Below are 22,330 nucleotides of genomic sequence, written 5' to 3'. Positions count from 1 at the left end.
CATCTGGCATGGTGACCACTAATTAGGTCATTTTCTTGAATTTAATAAAATCCATGGGTATTTGGGTCATTGAGTATGTGGTTAACAAAAAAGGCCTATGGAGATTCAGTACTTAAAATGTAAACCTCAGATCACCACTGGTGGTATGGATTTTATGTTTCTGTGTTTTGAGCTGTCGTAACATTCTGCATTTCTGATTATTTCATTTTGTTTTTTACTAATACCTTAGAGCTACTGCCAGACATGAAAAAAAAAAGTTTTATTTTACTAAACTAAATATAACCAAATACTTTTGGATCTCTATCAAGCTAAGACAAGTGAAAACACTTAAAAACAAAATAGAAGTAGCTGTAAGTAAAACTGGCATACTTACATCTATAAATGATGAACTGTGTTCGCCAGAATGTGTTGGCACTGAAAGAACAATTTTAAGAGCCAGGCATGGGGGATTGCTGATCATTCCAGAGGCCTGGGAGCCACAAGCATTGCCTGAGTCTGGGAACTCAAGGACAGCCTGCCTGGGCATCATAATCAAACAAAAGTTGTTCTAAAATGATTTCTTGTTTTTCTTTTCTTTTCTGGTTACATTTTATTCTCTTCAGTTTTGATAAGCTAAAATCACAACTTTTCCCTTGGGCCAACACGTCAAATATTTTTTATTTCTACATGAGATATAGATTGATGCACGTCAACTTCCTAGAGGAGAATACTGAGCTATTTGATAGTATTTGTCCCACCCTGTGTGAACTTTTCGTTTTGAAAATTAAGCTAATGACTGCAGTATATATATTGAAACATTTGGAAGTTGTATGGTTGTGCCTCTAGACATGAGAATCTTTAATATCTGTGCATTCCCTTTATAATTGTGTACTCTGGTCCTTCTAAATGTGGTATAAAGTGGATGGCAACCTTTTAAAATGTGTGATGAGTACTTACGTGTTGTGAAACAGAACTTTAAGGTCTAGAGTTTGTTACTAGACACTGAAACTGCATGACAGGTATCTGATGTCTTAAATTATTAAATAGGTCTGTTGTATTGATTTTCTCACTGGGTAGAATTACAGTTAATCATTTTTAGAAGAGTTTTAGATTACTTGCCATAAATTTTGTATGTGTCCCAGGTGTTGGTATTTGAGGGAACAAAGGTAATGCTTAGTCCCTTCCTTTGCCGTTGCTGAACATACTTCAGACAACTGAAAACTAGTATTTCAAGTTCACTCAGACCTAAAAGGCTAGCTTTCCTTTGCATGTAACCTAGACTTAAACTCTTAGTGAATTAAATGTAGGGGGTTTTATTTGAAAACAGAAAGTGATCATATTTGTATCTTGTTTTAAGTCACCAAAGTGAATTCAGTATTTATCTCCTTAAAACTATTTCTGGTCTCTATGGTAGAATGTAAAAACAATTCCCCCAAAAGTAAAGACCCAAGTGAAATCACAGAATGGGACAGGACCTAGCATAGATGAAGCAGGATGGTGCCACATGCCTAGAAGAGATACGGTAACCTGCCGCTCTGTCTAGAGGTGGAAGGAGTGGCTGGAGACTGGAAGGCAGGCAGCCTAACATGTTCATGAATGAATAGCTTTCTAAAATGGCTACCAGTGTACAGAGGCTTGTCTCTGCAGATCAGAATGCCACAGGTGCTGCCTGCTAAAGCAAATGGGCGGACATTTTTCAGAATTTTTCTTTTCTTTTTTTTTTTTTTTGTTGCTACATTTTGTCCCTTTACCTTCAGGAAGCAAAAAGGTCCGAAAGTTACTGTTCCAAACATTAAATTTTCCCAAATAGGGCTGACCCAGTGAAGGAATGTGAACCTTGGAAAGAAGCCAGTCCAAGTACGTAATGGCAGAGTATCCTCCATCGCACTTGTGGTCCCAAAGCTTGGAAAGGTTCAAAGCTTCCAGGTTCTTAGTGCAGGCCATTCTGGTTGAGTTGTGCTAGAGTAAGGAGTATCTAAAACCAAGAAAGGTGCCAAAAGAAAAAAAGTACTCAGTGAAAATAATAGCATATATATTTACCTTTATATTTTTTCTTTAACTGAAAAGGTATTCAAGCCTGTTAACAGTTTGTTACCATAATTTGGTTTATACATGGTAATAGCATAAGACTTACTTCGATGAAAAGAAACATCCCTACTATGAGCCACTACGTGCCGGAGGTGAAACAAAACCAAATGTTTTCTTACCTTCGTTACAGATGGGCCTTCTCCAGTGTATGCCTTTTGGATAAAGCAGAGTGTATTAAGGGAATTCAGCCTAATCTAGAAGGTTAAGAATTTTCCAGAGGTGTAACATTTGAACTATTGGTAGACATAACTTTCTAGAGGTGATGTAAGGAATAGCACTCAGACTGTCAAAGGCCATGAGGTAGGAAAAATGATTTGTTCTAAATAATAATAGCTTTGTTTATGAAACAAATACTAGACATTGGTTTAGATAAATTCATTTAATCTTTCACAATGACCTTGTGAGATAATATTTGTACAGTTGCTACCCAACTTAATGTGACAAACAAGCCCAAAAAGAAGAGTCATGGCATTTGGACTCAATCTTGCTCAAAGAGCATAGGAGCTGTACTAGATCAAAAATGAAAATAAATTAGATGATCATATTTTACAGAATGTGGCAGAATCTTTATTATTGAAACTAGGCTTCCGGGAGTTGGTTGGATTACATTAATTTTTTAGGGTATGTTTCTTAGAAGGCCTGTGTAAATGAGGTTCAGGATAAATAGCCTAGAACCTGTGTTGAAGATGTCAGTTCTTTACCATGAAAGTCATGCTGCAAGCATTTCATGTAGAGGAGGAATGTGTTCACATGTGATGAAAAAATCACAACAGTAGGAGAGAAGAATGAGCATGAGTCACTACTAATTATGAATTGCTGTAGTAGCTAAATTAGACAGTTAACTTGTGATAGAAATAAGACTTGGATATTTCATTTGAAACTTCCTTTAAGAAATACGAACCATCAGCTGGAAAGGATCTTTTGTTAAAGTCAAAAACCTTTTTTTTTTCTTTTTCTTCATGAGCTAAGCATTGGTAAAGATAGTTTAAACATGTAAAGCTAAAAATGAAAAGAACTAGCTGAATACATTATTGACAAAACTATCTTCTCAAATGAAGCTACCAAAGAAAAGCCAGCTTTGACAAATTTTAAACTTATATTTTCTATAAATACCATGAAAAGAAAATGTAAAATTAGAACTAAATGAAAGTATTCTGTTTACTAGGTAAAGTACTGTACAGCTGTAAAAGCAATTCTTTCTACTTGACTATTTCTGCAATATTTCCAAATATGCTGGGAGGACCTCCTAGAATGCCTGTAACTTAGTTATGTTTCCTATCGTGTGCCGCCATCCAGTCCTCCGCCACAGCTAATTGGATGTCAGTGATGTTGAGGAAAATCGACTTGTAGTATCCACATGACCTACCTAGGAAATAAAAATTGTTCAAGCAGATCTGGGCATCAGGAAATTGAGTTGAGAATAGGAAAGAAATTTGTATGTTGGAAAAAATGTAGATGTGTTGTTTTTTTATTAATGACAGTCTCATAGATTACCTTGTTTTGAAGATCATTTTCCCCACACATTTTTACCTGTGAAATCTTAAGCTTGCATTAGAACTGCAAGGACAGCTGGCCTGGTCTCCATAGTTTTGGATTTAGGTTGGCCATGAGGCCTGTAGAATAATATCACCAGCGTTCTGCAGAGTACGGTATGAAATTATTTTACCCTATTTAACAATGTTTTATTTGTACTTACAAGAAAACATGAATAGCTGGAGCAAGTGAATCAACACTAAAACATTTTGCTCGTTTTTAACTTTTAACCTGTTTTTACTTACCAATTTTTCTTTTTTCTTTCTTTTTTTTTGGGGGGGGGTGGTCTGGTTGTGGGGCCTGAACTCTGGGCCTGGGCGCTGTCCCTCAGCTCTTCAGCTCAAGGCTAGTGCTCTACCACTTGAGCCACAGCGCCACTTCCGGCTTTTTTCTTTTTGCATATGTGGTGCTGAGGAATCGAACCCAAGGCCTCAGGCATGCAAGGCAAGTGCTCTACCACTAAGCCACCTTCCCAGCCCCACCAATTTTTCTTATTTTCCCTATATTCGTATTTTTTTTTTTTTTTGCTATACATCCTATATAGGAATATATGTATAGATTTGTTACAGCCAGAGGGATAGCTCAAATGATAGACATGCCAGATGTGAGTGAAGTAAAATGGAGACCATAAGACCCTGAGTTCAAGCCCCACCATGGTTAAAATAGAAAAGTTAATTTTGTGTGTGTGTGTGTGTGTCAAACCTAGGAGAATTCCTCTCCTCCCCCCCCCCAACCCCGCTAGGAGAATTCTAGAAGCACTTTTCAAAACCTTTTGTCTTTGAGCAATATCTTGTGGGAGTTATTCAGCTGTTGCCTTACTTGGTCAATCTTGCTAGACTTTGTTGTGCCATAATGATAATTGTAAAGACTCAGGACTACTCCCCCACCCCCACCCAGAAGTTTCCTGACTTGGGTCAGGCTGTCTGTCCCACAGAGGAAAGCAGCGGAGCTCTGCTGCTTCGCTCCACTTCCCAGAGCAATGGAGCTGTAAGTTGATCTGGCTTTCATGGCTGCTCCAGAATGGGACAGCAAACTTCAGCTCCACAATTGACCCCTAAAATTCCCATGAGGCAGAAGCAGCATCATTGCCAGCGGCCTGAGCAAGTCAATGCACACTTCGATCTCCAAAGAGAACTAGCAGTCAGTCACCTGTTCCTTCTTGTGACTACCACACCATGAATTCATGAACAAAAAACATTTTCTCCCCGTTCCTTTATATGCCCGCCATCCTGTTTTCCTGGAATAAACTGCCAGGATTGGACAAAGGTCATGCATTCAGGTTTTTCCAATTATTATGAACATCTTCCCAAAGGATCGCAAGCGTTTCCATTTCCTGTAATGACATTGAAATACCTTTTCCCACCAGGCATGGTGGCTCACATCTGTAATCCTAGCTAATTGGGAGGCTGTGATCAATGAGATCATGGTTTTTGAAGCCAGCCCAGGCAAAAGAAAAGTTTGTGAGACTTCATATCAACCAATAAAGTTGGGAGTGGTGGTTCATATATGCCCTACCAGCTACATTGGAGAACTGTGGCCCACGTCCTTGGGCATAAACACAAGTTTCTAGTTTTTAAAAATACAGCAAAACAGAACAGGGGCATGGAACAAATGGTAAGAGTACCTGCCTGGCAAATGTAAGGCTCTGAGTTCATACCCCAGTCCTGCCAAAAAAAAATCCCATATATGTATGTGCCTATACACATGTGTTTATGTACATCAGAACCAATAACATTATAGATCTTTAAATTATGTCTTTCACATATAAAGTTACTGTTATTTGATTTGCATCTCTTTGATCATCAGTTTCAATCGGCATTTTTTTTTACAATGGCTACTCTTTGCCCATTAATATTTAGATTTTGATATTTAATATTGCCATCTGTGTTTTTTGGGTTTTTGTTGTTGCTGCTGTGGTTTTTGCTGTTGTTGTTGTTGTTGTTCTTTTGTTGTGGTTTTTGAGGCAGAATCTTGCATGACCTCATGATCTTCCTGTCTCAGCCTCCCCAGTGCTGGGATTACAGATAGGTAGTACCAGGCCTGGTTACTAAATGTACTTCATCAATGTGTTATTTCTAGGCTTTGTTTACATTTTTCATAGTAGAATTTTTGCATATGCTTTTGAGTTCTCAATACTGATTAAGAAGCCGCTTCTTGACTCAGGATAGTATATACAGTCAAATATTTCTCAGAAACTTTTTAAATTTTAAGTAATAAAAATGTGGCATTTATTTCTGTACGTGACAAAAAATTTATGCGTGTTTTATTCTCAAGAATTTTTTCAAGATTATCATTTGTGCCAGTACCCCTTTATTAAAAGCCCAGTTTCACATTAAAGTTCTGTATTTCTCATGTCTTACTGAGATTTATTTCTGAAGTTTCTACTTTGTAATTTGTGCATTGCTTCATTTGAGTAACTATAGGACACAGTAAAAAAAAAAAACAGGAAAAATATATAAATTTAAGTACTTCCATTATTAGACACACAATGAAAGATAAAAGAACTGAAACTCCATGCTAAAATTCAGTAAGAAAACAATCCATTTGTTTCAAAAAAAAAACTTGGAAGAGGAATTTAAAAATTAAAGCCTGTGAACTGAAACTTATTCTTCCATGCTACTATGCTATCAGGAAAAAAATCATAAAAGATAAATTATCTTTGTTTTGTTTTCGCTGGTCGTGGGCCTGAACTCTGAGGCGCTGTCCCTCAGCTCTTCAGCTCAAGGCCAGCACTCTAGCTACTTGAGCTACAGCACCACTTCCAGCTTTTTCTGCTTATGTGGTACTGAGGAATTGAACCCAGGGCTTCATGCATGCAAGGCAAGCGCTCTACCACTGAGCCACCTTCTCAGCCCCAGATAAATTATCTTTTGAGCCTGATAAAACATCAAAATTTTAAAGGCCAAAAGAAAGACATTACAGATAGATGAATTAAACAGAGATTAACATTTAATTCTATGATCACAATTTGGAAGCTTGAGGGACATAAAGGAATTCTCTGAATGTCAGAAAATACCAGAGCTGATTCAGCAGGTAGACAACTTGATTAGATATTGGTAAAATGATAAAGAGTTGCTACCAAAAAATGTGCCAGAGTTAGATCAACTGATTGGGCGTGTGGGTGGCTTTTTTCTTTTTCTTTGAATGGGCAGATAGAGTGGTGCTGCAGATCAAACCTCAGCCCTGCACTAGGCATACACTAAACCAGCCAGCTACATCTCCAGCCCTACCGCAACTCTTGCTTTTATTTTAGTCTGTTATGGGCCTTGAACTCAGGGCCTGGGCTCTGTCCTTGAGCTTTTTTTTTTTTTTCCTTCCTCAAGGCTTGTGCTGTACCACTTTGAGCCACAGCTCCATTTCCCCTAGATCAACTCTCTTTTTTGTTTTTGTTTTTTAATTTTATTGTGAAAATACTGTACAGAGGGGTTACAATTACATGGGTAAGATAATGAGTACATTTCTTTCTTTTTTTTTTTTTAGATCAACTCTTACATTCAAAGTTTTAACTTAAATCTGAGGCAACTATTCCAGACCATGAAAAGATCGAAACTATCCCAAATTATTTATGAATTCAATTATGCCTTTAAAAAAAATGGTAAATCAGTTCAGAAGTGAGAAGATAGAAGTGGAGCTCTGGGGCGGGGGGGGGGGGGGGGGGGGTGGTCTGGGTTCCATCCAAGCACTGATGAGGGGAGGGGAAGGAACAAGTAGTACATACATGTCAGAAACAAAACCTTTTAAATTAAGGTCAAGAACTAGCTAGGGTCTCTCCTACTTTATTCAATAGTATTTTGTTTGTTTTGTGCCAGTCTTTAACTTGGGCACGTATTCTGAGTTTTTTTGCTAAAGGTTAATGCTCTACCATTTGAACCACAGCTCCGCTTCCAGTTTTATGGTGGTTAATTGGAGATAATGAAGCTCACAGACTTTCTTGCCTAGACTGGCTTCCAACTGCGATCCTTGGATCTCAGCCTCCTGAATAGCTGGGATTGCAGGCATACGCCACCAGTGCCCTGCTTAACAGTGTTAGTAGGATCATAGGAAAAGTACGGAGATTAGCCAGGTGCCTGTAATCCTAACTTCTCAGGAGGCTGAGATGTGAGCATTGAGGCTCGAAGCCAGCCCAAGCAGACAGTTGAGAGACTCTCATTTCCACTTAACCAGCAAAAGCCAGTGTGGATCTATTTAGCTCAAGTGGTAAAGGGCCAGCCTTTAGTGAAAAAGCTGGACAAGACCTTGAGTTTCAAGCTCCCCGAACAAATTAATTAGCAAATAAAAATTGTAAAAGATTAACAAGAAGGGCATATGACCAGAAAGAAAAAAATGCCAGTTTTACTGATGGATATATACCAAAACCTGTCAGACTGGAGAGATATAGTCTTGACTTTTAGATGGAAAGATGAAAAACTTTCTATTTTTAGGGCATAGTTGAGAACATTGCAAGTACTGAAGTGAGCCAGAAATCCAAATTCCTCATTGTTATTACTCTTCTCTGGGCCGTCCATTTCGCTTGGGAGTTTTAGGTTAAACATTCTGCTTATTATCCACAGAATTTGAAATGTTAGTTAGCAGATCTTCAGAACAGTTCTGCAGTTGTTTTTAATCATTAAATCTTCAGAGACTTGGCTATAAATAGGATCATCATGAGACTCCTAGGGAGAAAATATTCTCAAGATACAGCCCTTGGCCATCATTTTCTTAAGTTGCCATGTAACCTACCAAGCCCAGGCAGCAATGGCTCACCAGCTGGAGACAGTATCTACTGGGATTTGCACTCTGGGCTTTGTACTTGCTATGTGGGTGCTCTGCCACCTGAACTATATACCCCCATAGCCTTTTTGCTCTGGTTACTTTTTTAGACGGTGACTTGTTTTTTTACCCAGCCTGGACCCTGATCCTCCAATTTACACTAACATAGCTGAGATGCACACAAGTACACTTGCAGGACAGTGCCCAGCTTTGTCTTGTTGAGATAGCTTCCTGCTACCTTTTTGCATGGATTGGCCTGATAGGAATAAGTTATAAGCAGATAGAATCACAGACATGAGGCACCCATCCAGCTAAATCTGTGTAGTTTTTTCTATAATGTCCTTTCTCTTTTCCTCCTCCACACACAACTGAAAATTTTCAAGAACTAATTCTTATACTTTTGAAAGAGGTGCATTCTGATAACATACTTTACTCTTCAAAAAACTGTTCCTAGACGGGCGCTAGTGGCTCACACCTGTAATCCCATAAGACTTATCTCCAGCTGGAAGTGGCGCTGTGGCTCAAATGGTAGAGTGCTAGCCTTGAGCACACAAAGAGGCTCAGGGACAGTGCCCAGGCCCTGAGTTCAAGGATTGGGGGAAGGGGGAGTTTCTTAGCCAGGTGCCAGTGTCTCATGCCTAAAATCCTAGCTACTCAGGAGGCTGAGATAGGAAAATCATGGTTCAAAGCCAGCCTGGGCAGGAAACGTGGTTAAAAAATGGCGTTATGGCTCAAAGTGGTAGAACGCTAGCCTTGAACAAAAGAGCTCAGGAACAATGCCCAGGCTCTAAGTTCATGCCCCAGGACACACACACACAATGTTGCTTAAAAACCATTACATGGATGCTAACTAACATCCACATGTGAATAACATCAACACTAAGATCCAATATATCATGAAAGATTTAAATGTACATGAGTAAGACTCTCTAATGCCAACTTTGATATGTTGCTGTACTCTCATGACAATAATTATAAAATCTCACTCAAAAGTTCTCAGTGTTTTACATTTGAATGTAAAGTTTAACCCACTTGTATTTGAAATTTTTGAACTTTCCAAATATTTAGATATTGAGGCAAATGGTTTTGTAATTCCCTGGGGTTTATTTTTTTGTGTGTGTTTGTTTTTGTATTGGACTTGTGGCTTAAACATAGGGCCTGTGGGCTATCCCTAAACTTTTTTGCTCAAAGATAGGTCTCTACCACTTGAGCCACAGCTCCACCACTGGCTTTTTGGTGATTAACTGGAGATAAGAGTGTCACAGACTTTCTTGCCCAAGTTAGCTGGTAACCACAATTTTCAGATCTCAGCCTCTGGAATAGCTAGGTTATGGGTGTGAGCCATTGGTGCTTAGATCTCTAGTTTTTTTTTTTTTGGTCGGTCGTGGGGCTTGAACTCTGGGCTTGGGTGCTGTCCCTGTGCTCTTCAGCTCAAAACGAGTGCTTTACTGCTTGAGCCACAGCGCCACTTCCATCTAGTTATTTTTATCATTGTTGGCATGACTAATTATTATTTTGATTGTGATACTGGAGATCAATCTCATGGCCTTATGCATGCTAGGCAAGACTTGCCCACTAACCAGTACTTCTAACTCCACATTGGCTTGATTTTTAGATAAGATATGTCAATATTTCCAAGCTGGCCTGAGCGCCTGAGTTAAATGACCCTGTACCCCAGCCTCCTTAATCGCTGGATCTACAGGTATATACCACCACACCCATGCAGGGTCAAATGGTTGGATCTAAGCATTTAACTACTTATTTTAGTTCTTTCTATCATCTTAAAGTTGTTCCACAGAAGGGTGTCATTTCAACAAGTTAGTGTATGAGTATAGTGCATCTTGAGCAATGTCACCCCTTCCATCATTCTCCCCCATCTCTCCCAACCCCACCCATCCCCTCAAGTGACTGGGTTCCACTTTCACATGTGTATACTAAATATTATGACAATATTCACCCACCCTTCCTCACTCCATCTACCTTCTCTTCCCTTGACCTCCCTAAACATTTATTTTAAAAGATCAAGGGGCTGGGAAGATGGCTCAGTAGTAGAGCGCTTGCCTTGTATGCATAAGGCCCTGGGTTCGATTCCTCAGCACCACATAAACAGAAAAAGCTGGAAGTGTCGCTGTGGCTCAAGTGATAAGAGCTGAAGAGCTGAGAGGGACAATGCCCAGGCCACAACCAAAAAAAAAAAAAGATCAAAAGCACAGTTAAAAGGTTGATTGCACCCAGAAAGCACCTTAGAAATGTTTGTGAACTAGCTTGAGTTAATTTGAATTAGTTTTATATCATCAATAAATATGCAAATGTAATTTTTTTGTTGTTGTTGTTGGTTGTGGGGCTTGAACTCTGGGACTGGGCACTGTCCCTCAGCTCTTCTCTTAAGGTGAGCACTCTACCACTTGAGCCGCAGTGCCACTTCTGGTTTTCTGGTAGTTTATTGGAGATAAGAGTCTCACAGCTTTTCCTGCCTTGGCTGGCTTTGAACCATGATCCTCAGATCTCAGCCTCCTGAGTAGCTAGGATTACAGGCATGAGCACTTGTGCCTGGCTTTACCTATAATGTTGGCAACTTTAAAAACCTTTTCTGTGACAGAACAAGCAGCAAAAAGACAAGTGGATTCACAGAGGTTTATAAAATTGTAATCTGGATTTTTACTATATTTATCAACAAAAGAGAAACATTGTTTTTAAGTATATAGTGTTCTCAATACAAAGAGAGAAAGCTCATGAAAGACTCTACTCAAAAACTAAAACCAGGAGGCTGATCGCCTATAATCCTAGTTACTCAGTAGGCTGAGATCTGAAGAATGAGATTCAAAGCCAGTCTGGGCAGGAAAGTCCATGAGACTCTTTTTTCCAATTGACCAGCAAAAAACTGGAAATGGGGCTGGGGCTCAAGTGGTAGAGCAGTAGCTTTGAGCACAAAAAAGCTCTGAATTCAAGCCCCAGGACTGTTGTGCGCATGAGTACACACACAGACAGGCACAGGAGTTCCCTTCCTCTTTTCCAGACCTCTTAAGTTTCTTAACTTCAAAGAGAAGACCGAGGTGACTGAAGGTCATATTCCCAGGTAACAGCTTGCTGTGTGGATAAATTCTATTCCTTGAATGGCTTCCTGACACTATCTTTTTAAATTTTTATTTAGAAAAATATTTTGAGGGCTGGGAAGGTGGCTCAGTGGCAGAGCGCTTGCCTTGCATGCTCGAGGCCCTGGGTTCGATTCCTCAGCACCACATAAGCAAAAAGAAAAAAGCCGGAAGTGGCGCTGTGGCTCAAGTGGTAGAGTGCTAGCCTTGAGCTGAAGAGCTGAGGGACAGTGCCCAGGCCCAGAGTTCAGGCCCCACGACTGGACCCAAAAAAAAATATATATAAGAAAAATATTTTGATGCCTGTACTAGTGCTTGAACTGGAGCCATGTGTGTGTGTGCTTTGCGGGGAAAGAGGGCTTGAACTTGGTGCCTGGGCGCTATCCCTGTGCTTTTATGATCAAGGTTAGCACCTACCTTTTGAGCCACAGATTCACTTCTGGCTTTTTTTTTTTTTTTTTTTTTTTTGTGGTTAATTGGAGATAAAAGTGTTACAGGCTTTCCTGCCTACATTGGCTTTGAACTGAGCCTCAAATCACAGCCTCCTGAGTAGCTAGGATTATAAGCATGAGCTACTGGTGCTCCACTGGGCCTTGTGTTCTCAGATTTTTCACTCAAGGCTGGCCATTTACTACTTGAACCACAGCTCAGCTTCTAGTTTTTGCTGTACAGTTGAAGATGAGAGTCTCTCCAATTTGTCTGCCCAAGGTGGCTTCGAACCTCAGTCAGTGCTCCTATCTCAGCCACCTGAATAGTTAGGATTACAGGTGTGAGCCACTGACCCTTAGCCCAATTGTATTTTTTAAACATTCACTTAGTGTTGCTTCCATTGGGTCTTTAATTTCACACCCAATCTCTGGCCTGCGTGGAGGAGAGGGTGGCTGGGCACTCACCGGCCATGGTGGCTAACCTGGCACCAATCAGGATGCTTTTGAAAGGGGGTGTGCCTGGAAAGGGAAGGTGTGTGCCAGGCTGTGAATGTGTCTCCCAAGGTTCATGTGCTAGAAACGTAATCCCAAACTCAGACTTCAGTGGAGATGGAAGTGAGCCTTGGGGAGGCCGTGAGGGGACCTGTGATGTGTGAAGAGTGGTGCCAGCATGCTTTTTCTGTCTTACCATGTGAGCCCCTCTGTCATGTTACCACGCTACCAGGAAGCCCTCACCATCCCCGCCACCTAGATACGGACTTTTTGGTCTGCAAAACCATGAACAAAAGAAACCTCTATTCTAAATTACCCAAACTCAGGCTGGGAAGGTGGCTTGGAGGTAGAGTGCTTGCCTCGCATGCATGAAGCCCTGGGTTTGATTCCTCAGTACCCCATAAACAGAAAAAGTTAGAAGTGGCACTGTGGCTCAAGAGGTAGAGCGCTAGCCTTGAGCAAAAAGAAACTCAGGGACAGTGCTCAGGCCCTGAGTTCAGACCCCAGGACTGCCAAAAAAGAAAAAATAAAATAAAAAAATACCTAAACTCAGGTATATGTTATGGCCATCGAAAGTAGGCTAAGACCACATGGAAAGCCCCAAGACCTTTGTCCCTCTTCCATTTGGATGTTCCTCAGTTCTAAATGTTTCCTCAAGTTGTGAGTTATTCCAGTAAATCATCAAACCTAAGAAAGGTGGGGTTCACAAGAACCCCAGTTTATAGGTGCTTGGCTTTTTAATTTTTTTTTTTTTGCCAGTTTGTTTGGGGTATAGCTTCGGTGGTAGAGTGTAACATGTGAGCTGCTTAATTCACAGAGCCAATGTTTTTTTTTCTGTAAACATACACATAAAAATAACTTGAGTTTAACATTTTTACACCAGAATCCAAATACACAAGGCTGGGTATGCTAGTACATGCCTGTAGTCTCAGCTTCTAGGGCAACTCAGGAAGGAGAAATACTTGAGCCCAGGAGTTTGATTGTTTAGATTATTGGGTTATAATAATTCTTTCACAGACATCTTTCTCCTTCCCTCCCTCCCTCTCTCCTCCCTCCCTCTGTTTTCTTTCTTTTTTTCTTCTTTTCTTTTTCTTTTTATGTGCTGGTACTAGGGCTTAAATTCAGGGTCTGGATGTTGTCTCTTAGCTTTTTCACTCAAGGCTAGTACTAGCTCTGCCACTTGAGCCACATGTCCACCCTAAGCTTTTTGCTGGTTAATTGGCAATAAGAGTCTCATGGACTTTCCTGTCCAGGCTGGCTTTGCACCATGACACACTCAGATCTCAGCCTCCTGAGTTGCTAGGATTACAGGCGTGAGCCACTGGTACCAGCCTTCAGAGAGATCATGTCTATGAAAAGACTATTCCTCCTGCTCTCCTCCCACCCTTACCCCATTTGTGGGGAGGAGAAGGGTACCAGCATTGAACTCAGAACCCCACACCTGCTAGAGAAGCACACTTCTATTTTAGCCATGCCCAAGTCCTTTTACTTTGAGTTTGTTTTTTAGATAGAGTCTCACATGATTTTGCCCAGGATCCTGTTTGTCTCCTGAGTGGCGTGGGACCCCAGGTAGCAAAGCCCAGCCTGGCTTCATCCTAACCCACTGATGCTGGGCTTGGTTGTGTGACTTCCTTTGGCCAATAGAATGTGAGCTGCAGTGGTACATACTAATTCTGAGTGTAACTTTGAAGAGGCACCAGAGGCTCTGACCTCTGACCCGAGGAGGACTCACCAGGCTGCTGTGCTGGTGAGCTGCCTAACTAGAGCTGCCCGCGGTGCCCACGTGCTTGCCAGGAGTGAAGCAGCATGTGCCACTGAGATTTTGTTGATTGGCCAGTAAAGATGAGTTGTATAATAAATCTAAATCTCAAGAAAGCCCAGGTGAGTGAATGCGGGGTACAGTATTTCTCTGGGAATTCATTTCATGTCATGTCATGTCATGTCATGTTTACTTCAAGCTCGTGGTTATTAACTATTGGGTCATATTTATGACAGATACCAAATTAGAAACTTTCTGGCTAAAGATTCTTTGGTGCATCCTCGATCTATTTTAAGAAAGTGCTATTTTTAAAGCAAGGAAACCAGCCCAAGGAACATTTTCATTTACTTAATAAACATTTTCAGGAACAATGCGGCAAATCCCCTCTTTCAGCTTTGTGTGTTGATGCCAGTGCTAGGGCTTGAACTCAGGGTCTAGGTGCTGTCCCTGAGCTTTTGTACTCAAGGCTAGCACTCCATCATTTGAGCCACAGCTCTACTTCCTGCTTTGAGTGGTTAGTTGGAGATAAAGAGTCTCACAGACTTTTTTTGCCCCGGCTGGCTGTGAACAGTGATCCTCAGATTGGTATAGGAAAGCCATAGCCTAGTTTTTCTTGAGCCTTTGTTTTCTACAGTAACTTTTGTATTATATAGTATCAATGTTGCATATTTTATTTTAACCTTGATAACAGGTTACAGTTTTATGTATGTATGTATGTATATATGCATGCATGTAAATTCTGGGGCTTGAACTCAGGGCCTGGGTGCTGTCCCTGAGCTCTTTCTCTAGAGGCTAATACTCTACCCTTTGAGCCACAACTCCACTTACAGTTTTTTGGTTCATTGGAGATAAGAGTCTCATGGACTTTCCTGCTGAGCTGGCTTTGAACTGAGATTCTCAGATCTCAATCTCCTGAGTAGCTAGGATTATAGGCGTGAGCCACCAGTGCCCAGCTGGAAACCCAGTTATGTAACCAGTGTTTAAGAGCTGGGCTCAAGTGGCTTATGCTTGTAATCCTAGTTACTCAGGAGGCTGAGATATGAGGGTCATGGTTTGAAGCCAGCCTAGGTAAGAATGTCCATGAGACTCTTATCTCCAATTAACCAACAGAAAGCTGGAAATGGCACGGTGGCTCATAGTGGTAGAATGCTAACCTTGAGTGAACCGGCTTAGGGATAGTGCACAGGTCCAGAGTTCAAGCCCCATCAAAAAAAAAAAAAGATTTTATAAGCTATCTTAAGACCAGGACTGTAGATCAGTGGTAGAAAGCTCATCCAGCATGTCCAAGGTTCTAGTTTTCGTTTCCAGCAGAAGAACAAGTAAAAAAAAATATTGAAGGGATTGGAGTTTATACTGAGACCAGAGGAGACCATAATTATTATTATTATTATTTTTTTAGTAGAGCAAATCATCACTCTTATTTTTTGTGCTGGTGGGGTTTAAACTCAAGGGCTGGGTGCTGTCCCTGAGCTTTTGTGCTCTAAGATTTGAGCCACAGCTCCACACTTCCGGCTTCTTGGTCATTAACTGGAGAGGAGAGTCTTTCAGAAGTTTCCTCCCTAGGCTGGTTTTGAATCTCATCCACAGATCTCAGCCTCCTGAATTGTTAGGATTACAGGTGTGAGCCACGGGCATCAGTCTTTTATTTTAGAGATGATTAACTGGTGGCCTTGTAGAGCATGGGTTACAGGAGGGTACTACTATCATCTGGCCAACTGAAGAGTAGCCGATGGATAGGCAAGACTTGGAATGGTGGTGACCTGGAAAAAGATAATGGTGGTATCTAATGAAGAGACATCCTGGAACTAAAACCAAAGGGACTCAGTCATGGGTGGCAAGTAGGGAGACCAAAGCAAACAAAAAAGGCAGAAGCGATCAGTTACAGGGAATCCTCAGCTGCAATAATGGCATCCATTGGGTGGCCGAAGACTCTTCATATTAAATGCAAAATGAAGGCAAAGCAGTGGACTGAGCACAGAGCCATATTCATTTTTTTTGAATTCAGATTTTTCCTTTGATGCCAGCACTGGAGCTTTTCTTCAGGGGATGGGTGCTGTCCTGAGCTTTTTCCTCTCAGAGCTGGCACTCTATCACTTGAGCCACAGCTCTGCTTCCGATTTTTTGCAGGTTTGAGTCTCAGGGATTTATCTGCCGGGGCTGGCTTCGAACCGAGCTCGGATGGCCGCTTCGCGCGTGGCTAGGATTCCGGGAGCGGGCCGTGGGCGCGGGGCCTGGCTTTGTTTTGGAGTTGAGTCGGGTAAATTTAACAATCTGGACTCCGACTTCTGCCACGGCTGTGAGTTGAAGTTTCCTATTTTGGTTTTCCTTCCTCTTTCCCACCGCCGGGCCTTGTTCTTCACACCGCACCTGGAGACACGCGAGGTCGCCCCGTGCGCCGAGCCCGCCACCGGCCCCCCGCGGCTCCGTGCGCGTGGGTCCCGCACGCCGCACCGCCCACGGTGCGACACGGGAGGATGCGCTCGGGACAGTCCATCTCTCCCGCAAGCAGCCTGGGGACGCCGCTGCGGCCCCGGGCGGCCACCGACCGCACCTGCCCGGCCGCGAACCTGTGACCTGCTCGGGGGTGTACCTGGGTCCCGGAGTCGCGCGCGCTCCTGCCCGCCCGGCGCGGCCCGGGCTCGCTCACTTTCGGGGCAGCTGTGCTCAGACTGCGGCGCACCGCAACCTGACGCACAGGACGCGCTTGGCGGCGGCCGCGACCAACCCACGGCCAGGGAGCAACAAGGACCCCCGGGCGGGCGCCGGGCTGCGGAGGGACCGCGGACGCCGCGCGCCCCCGCGCCACGCACTCCCTCCGCGTTCCCCGCCGCGCGCCCCCGCCATGCCCCTGCCCGCCGCACGCCCCAGGGCTCTCTGAAGCGCGTGTCCGTACTCCTCGCCGCGCGCCCCCGCCGGCAGCACGCTCTGCGCTCGCCCTCCTTCTGCCGCGCGCCCCCGTGTCTCTCCCGCCGCGCGCCCCCGTGTCCTTCCCACCGCGCGCCCCCGTGCCCCCCCGCCGCGCGCCCCCGCGCCCCGCCCTCCAAGGCCCCGCCCCCTCGGGCGCTCCGTAGCCGTGACGTGCGCGCGGCGGGGCCGGGGACTTGGTGGGGCGCCGGCCGGCAGGCGGAGACCGACCGGCTGGTGTCCGAGCAGGAAGCGAGCCTCCGCCTGGTCGGCGACGTCGCCCGGTCCTGCGGCTCATCCGCGCCGTCGTGCTCCCCCTCGCTCTCCTCGCCCGCACCCGTCCCGCAGCCTCGCCGGCCACCGGGCGCTCGGCCGCCGCGCACCTGCCCGCGCTCCCCGCTCCCCGGTGAGTCGTGGGGTCGCGCGGGGCGCCGTCGCTGCTCCCGGGCCCGGCCCCGCCGCGGCCTCCTCGGGCTCGGCGGGCCCGGGGCAGCGCCTGGGGGGGAGCGGGTGAGGGGCCCTGGCTCGCTCCTTCCCCGGGACCCCCCTTCGTACGTCCCCGGCGGACGCGGGCGCTCAGGTGTTCCCCCCGGACCCGAACCCCCGCCGCAGCCGCATCTTCTCCTTGGTCGACGCTCAGAGCCGGGAGGAGAGCGCGGTGGTGTCCGCCGAGGGGACACGAGTGAACCACGTCCGAGACCTGCGTGGACGCGCGGAGGCTCTAGGCGGTCCGGGGCCTTGGGACGGTGCCAGTTTACTGGTGTGGGACGGGAGGAGAACTAGATATTCGTCCTGGCCACCCCGACACACTCCCTAAAGCCAGGCGACTGCTCTCCGTCGGCCGTGGCTTTTCCTTTTAAAGAAAGCATTGCTAGAACGTCCGAGTCAGAAATGCTTCCCCAGGGTCTCAGAAAACCATTACTGACTGAATCACGTAATGGAGAGGGTTACGCGGTAACTCCGATACTACAGGGTGCCCCCGAACACCGCCCTGTGGGATCGGTGTGCTGGGTAAGTTTTATTCGTGCTAGGCACTGGTGGGGTAGATGCATAAACTGGGTGCAAATACAGTCAAGAGTTCGAGAGTGGCGCCCCCCCCCCCCTTAAAACCTCTTCAAGGTTTCTCAGAGGCGATGGTCACACCATAAAACGCGAATCTTGAACTTGGTTGGTGGTGGTCATGGTGCAAAGGTTAGCAGCAAAACATTCCTGTACAAATTAACTCTCCTCTACGTCTTGAGTTGGGGTTTTCCATCTGGACAAAGTTCCGGGGGGAAAAAAAACGACCCTAGTACCTTCTAGCATTATTATTATTATTATTACTATTTTTAAACAGCCACAAATGTTACAAAGTAGTTTGGCTAGAGGTGTGGCTGGGGAGGGGGGGGCGGTGGCGGCTGGGAACAATGTGGCCCTTGAGAATCGCTCATTGACTTTTAAATCTCCAGCTCATTCCCAGTGTTTTCTGTTGCGCAGGAATTACGTGCACGGTGGTAAACAGAAAATCATTTTAGTGTAATGCAGATGTGCGTTGTTGATTTCCATGCCTTATTTATGGATTTATTGGCCTTCCCTGCTGAAGTTACTTACTTGTTTTCCGGATTGAATTGTAGAGAGGAGAGGAGAGCAGGGAGGAATGGATATAGGGTGGGAAGGGAGGTTTGAATTGGTTCAAAGCATAACGTTGCATGCGTGGAAATATCACAGGGAAATCCTCTCCTAAATCCAATAATATAAAAGTCAGGAACAGAAGTACCATCTTTAGGAAAAGATGATCATGATCGAAACTGACATACTTCAGGAAATGATAATCTGCTCTAGAATATGCCTGTGGAAGGAGAAATGTGGGCAGCTTTAATATTTAATGTAAACTCAAAGGAGATATTAAAAGCAAAGATCCGAAGTCAGTCCCACGGGGCTTCTGTGAAAAGAGTTTTCCCCTGTTTATGTTTATGTGATCAAGCTTTAAAATAACAGAGGCCAGGAAATTGGAGAGGCCCAGCCTCTTTTCTCATCCTGTTGTGGCTCGGCCTGGAGTCTGTGGTGTATCATGTAGCCCATTGTTTAGACAACTGGGCTGTCTCTGGTTCGAAAATGCAGCTTTCTTTAGAAAGTTGAAACGATTTGGAGGACCATGCCAGGTTTCAATAAATATGTAAGCACTCAACATTAAAAAAAAACAATGAACCAATTTTCCTTTCATTGATAGTTAATGCTCCATGTTTGCTATATGTAAAATGTTGTCAGGCTGAGAAGAGCACTGGTTTCAAATGTGTGAGGCCCTGACTTCAATCCCCAGTACTGAATGAGGGAAAGAATAAAGTTTTCCATCCTCAGAATTTTTGAACTGGGGAGGGAGGATAGAAGGAGAAGGAGGGAGAAAGAAAGGGAGAGAGAAAGAGAGATGGGGAGGTGCAAAGAGGGGGTAGAGCCATGTACTGGACTTGTGCCAGGATGGGAGGGAACACAAGTAATTTTCCAGTCCGATGGTCTGATCCCTTTCTAGAGCAGAACCTCAAGGCTCTGAGACTGAAATATATAAAGGTTGTGCAGCCTGAGGGTCAAAGTGTGGATTCTTGCCAGGGGCTTCTGCCGCCTCCTCTGTCCTTGCACCAGAGCCTTCAGCTCCTTTGGTGAACTATTAAACCCACCTACGGGACTGGAAGGAAGGCTTGAAAAAGGCCCCCAGGAGGTAGGGCTGGAAGGCGCGCCTCTGATGTGGTTTTGGAGCTTACTTGGAACTTGTTCTTGTGTGTACATCAATTCCCCAGTGATCAGTGGGTGAGGGCGGGTGTTAGCCTTTCTGGTGAAGTTGCAGCATGCTGTCCATAGCATGTGCTTTTATTTTGACAGGTTTCATAGGAAGTAGACTTAAAACTACTCCAACACTGGATTTCATTATCACTAAAATAAGCAATATAATGTTCTTGGTTAGGGTGGAATTTCAAACTTTTTCTTAGATGGGATAGATGTTGCTCATACATGCAGTAGCTACTTTTAAATGGTACATAGTTACCTCTGTAATCTAAGGGGGGAGATTATGATAACTCTTCACCTATTGGGACACTTTAAAAAGAATCAGTGCTAGTACTGGGGCTTGAACTCAGCGCCTTGCCCTGCCCCTTCGCTTTCTCACTAAAGGCTGACCCCTCCGCCACTAGAGCCACATCTTCCTTCCTTCCTTTCTTTTTCTTCCTTCCTCCCTTCCTTCCTCCCTCCCTCCCTCTCTCTCTCTTTCTTCTTTCCTTCCTTCCTTCCTTTCCTTTCTTTCGATGGTAAATAGGAATAAAAGACTCAGGGGCTTTTCTGACTTTACACTATAATCCTCCTATCTCAGCCCCCTGAATAGTTAGGATTACAGGGGTGAGCCACCGGCACCTGGCTAGCACCAATCTTTTTTTTATTGCTTACTTCAGGACTATCTCTTAGCTAAGTATGAAAAAGACAATAAAGTTCCTCTTGTGGAACAAATTAGGAGTCTTACATTGCAGTAGTGTAATGTAAAAAGGCTGAGTTGGGTGGTTGGTTACTTTTACAGGTGTTTTCATTATTTGATCTATTAGGAGTTTTGGAGTACAGGGACACTGGAATCCAAATAAAAATACCAGTCTGACCTCCAGGGGCTTAACATGTAATTACTGGATGACCCACTCTTTTTTTTTTTTTTGAACAGAATCAAACACTGACTAGCATTAAACAAGAGTAATTTAGGAGGCACTATTTATAATGCTCAGAGGTTCTAGAATCTTTTGTATTTAAAATAGTAGCTGGATGCCAGTGGCTCAAGCCTATAACCCTAGCTACTCAGGAAGCTGAGATCTAAGGATCGTGGTTCGAAGCCTGCTGGGGCAGAAAAGTCCATGAGACTCTTATCTCCAAAACCACTCAGCAAAAGCCAGAAGTGGCCGTATGGCTCAAGTAACAGGGGGCTACCCTTGAGCACAAAGAGGTTCAGGGACAGCACCCAGACCCTGAGTTCAAGCCCCAGGACTGGCAATAAAATAAATAAAAAAAGGAAAGTTATACTTTTGAACTTGAGATAACTCAACTGGTATGTCACTTCCCTAGGTAAGGCCTTGAATTCAATTCTCAGTAGTCAAAAAACAAAAAAAAAAAAAAATGGCTGGGCACCCGGAGGAGGTAGCAGGAAGTTGTGATCTGAGGATTAGGTTTCAAAGCCTGTCCTGACAAGACGTCTGAGACTTATTTCCGATTAACCAGCAAAAAGCAAAAAGCCAGATAGTGGAGGTGTGGCTTAGGTGATAGAGTACCAGCACTGAGCAAAAAAGTGAGAAAATGAGGCCACTCTCCAACTCTTTCTCTCTCTCTTTCTCTCTCTCTCTCTCTCTCTCTTTCTCTCTGTCTCTGTCTGTCTGTCTGTCTGTGTGTGTCTCTCTCTCTCTCATGCACACACACACACACAAGTAATTAAAAAACACCTTGATCTTTCATTGATGAATGGACTGGTGGTAATCTTAAAACCTAAGTGTCAGAATATATTTTTGGCTTATAAAAATAAATATATTTTCCTATTGGCTAATAAAGGAGTGCCATGTAGGCTTCAGAAATGGCCACAAGTCCAGCAGAAGTCTGTCTGAGGAGGGAAGCACAGGAAATAAACCCCACCAGACACTTCTGGGCATTGGAAGACTCTTGCTAAGAGAGAGGAAATAATTTGCTGTTGCAGAAAGCATTGTGTCAAACGAAACCAAAACAAGGCAGCACATTCCTGCAGGGCTGCTCACGCGGGTGGATGTGGCATTACCACGCACCTCATAGGAGTCTCCAGACAAAAATACAGGCGCCACCCAGGTGGGCAGTGACGTCACTTGTTGTTGAACTTGAAAAGATCCAGTCACCTTTACAAGGTGAAATATTCTGCATGGCACAATTTTGATTTCTAATAGATGTGCTTAAGCATCTTTTTTTGTTTGTTTGTTTGTTTTTGTTGGTTGTGGGGCCTGAACTCTGGGCCTGGGTGCTGTCCCTCAGCTCTTCAGCTGTAGACTAGCACTCTACCACCTGAACCTCAGCCCCACTTCCGGCTTTTTCTGCTTATGTGATGCTGAGGAATCGAATTGAGGGCCTCATGCATGCAAGGCAAGCACTCTACCACTGAGCCACCTTCCCAGCCCTCTTTCTTTCTTTCTTTTTTTTTTTTTTAAATAAATATTTAGTACTGGCCTGTGCTTTAGATTTCTAGATTTTTCTAGAGTGAAAGATCTTGGGATGTAAGAAATAAGGAAGGAGTGGCAGAGGTGTGGAAACATCATTCATGTGAAATTGAAGGATGAGTTGGGCATTGG

At 43.9% G+C, this 22,330-nt stretch overlaps 1 protein-coding gene across 7 annotated transcripts in view; it reads left to right on the top strand.

Annotated features, from left to right (window-relative positions):
• Positions 1-17,190: 17,190 nt before the first annotated feature.
• Positions 17,191-22,330, top strand: part of Myo6 (myosin VI) — a 135,376-nt gene continuing 130,236 nt past the window's right edge. For 4 of the 7 annotated variants that reach the window (XM_042687095.1, XM_042687094.1, XM_042687093.1 and 1 more), the window contains exon 1: positions 17,191-17,434. The gene's annotated coding sequence lies outside the window, so the exon portion shown is untranslated. Of the gene's footprint in view, positions 17,436-22,330 lie in introns of all 7 variants that reach the window. The other 3 variants (XM_042687091.1, XM_042687092.1, XM_042687096.1) reach the window with 3 other exon arrangements.

The sequence above is a fragment of the Dipodomys spectabilis genome, unplaced genomic scaffold, assembly GCF_019054845.1.
Source record: "Dipodomys spectabilis isolate Male_0828 unplaced genomic scaffold, ASM1905484v1 ptg000102l, whole genome shotgun sequence".
NCBI classification, from domain to species: Eukaryota; Metazoa; Chordata; class Mammalia; order Rodentia; family Heteromyidae; genus Dipodomys; species Dipodomys spectabilis.
Note: the sequence above shows the minus strand (reverse complement) of the source record. Positions and strands in the feature narration are given on the sequence as shown.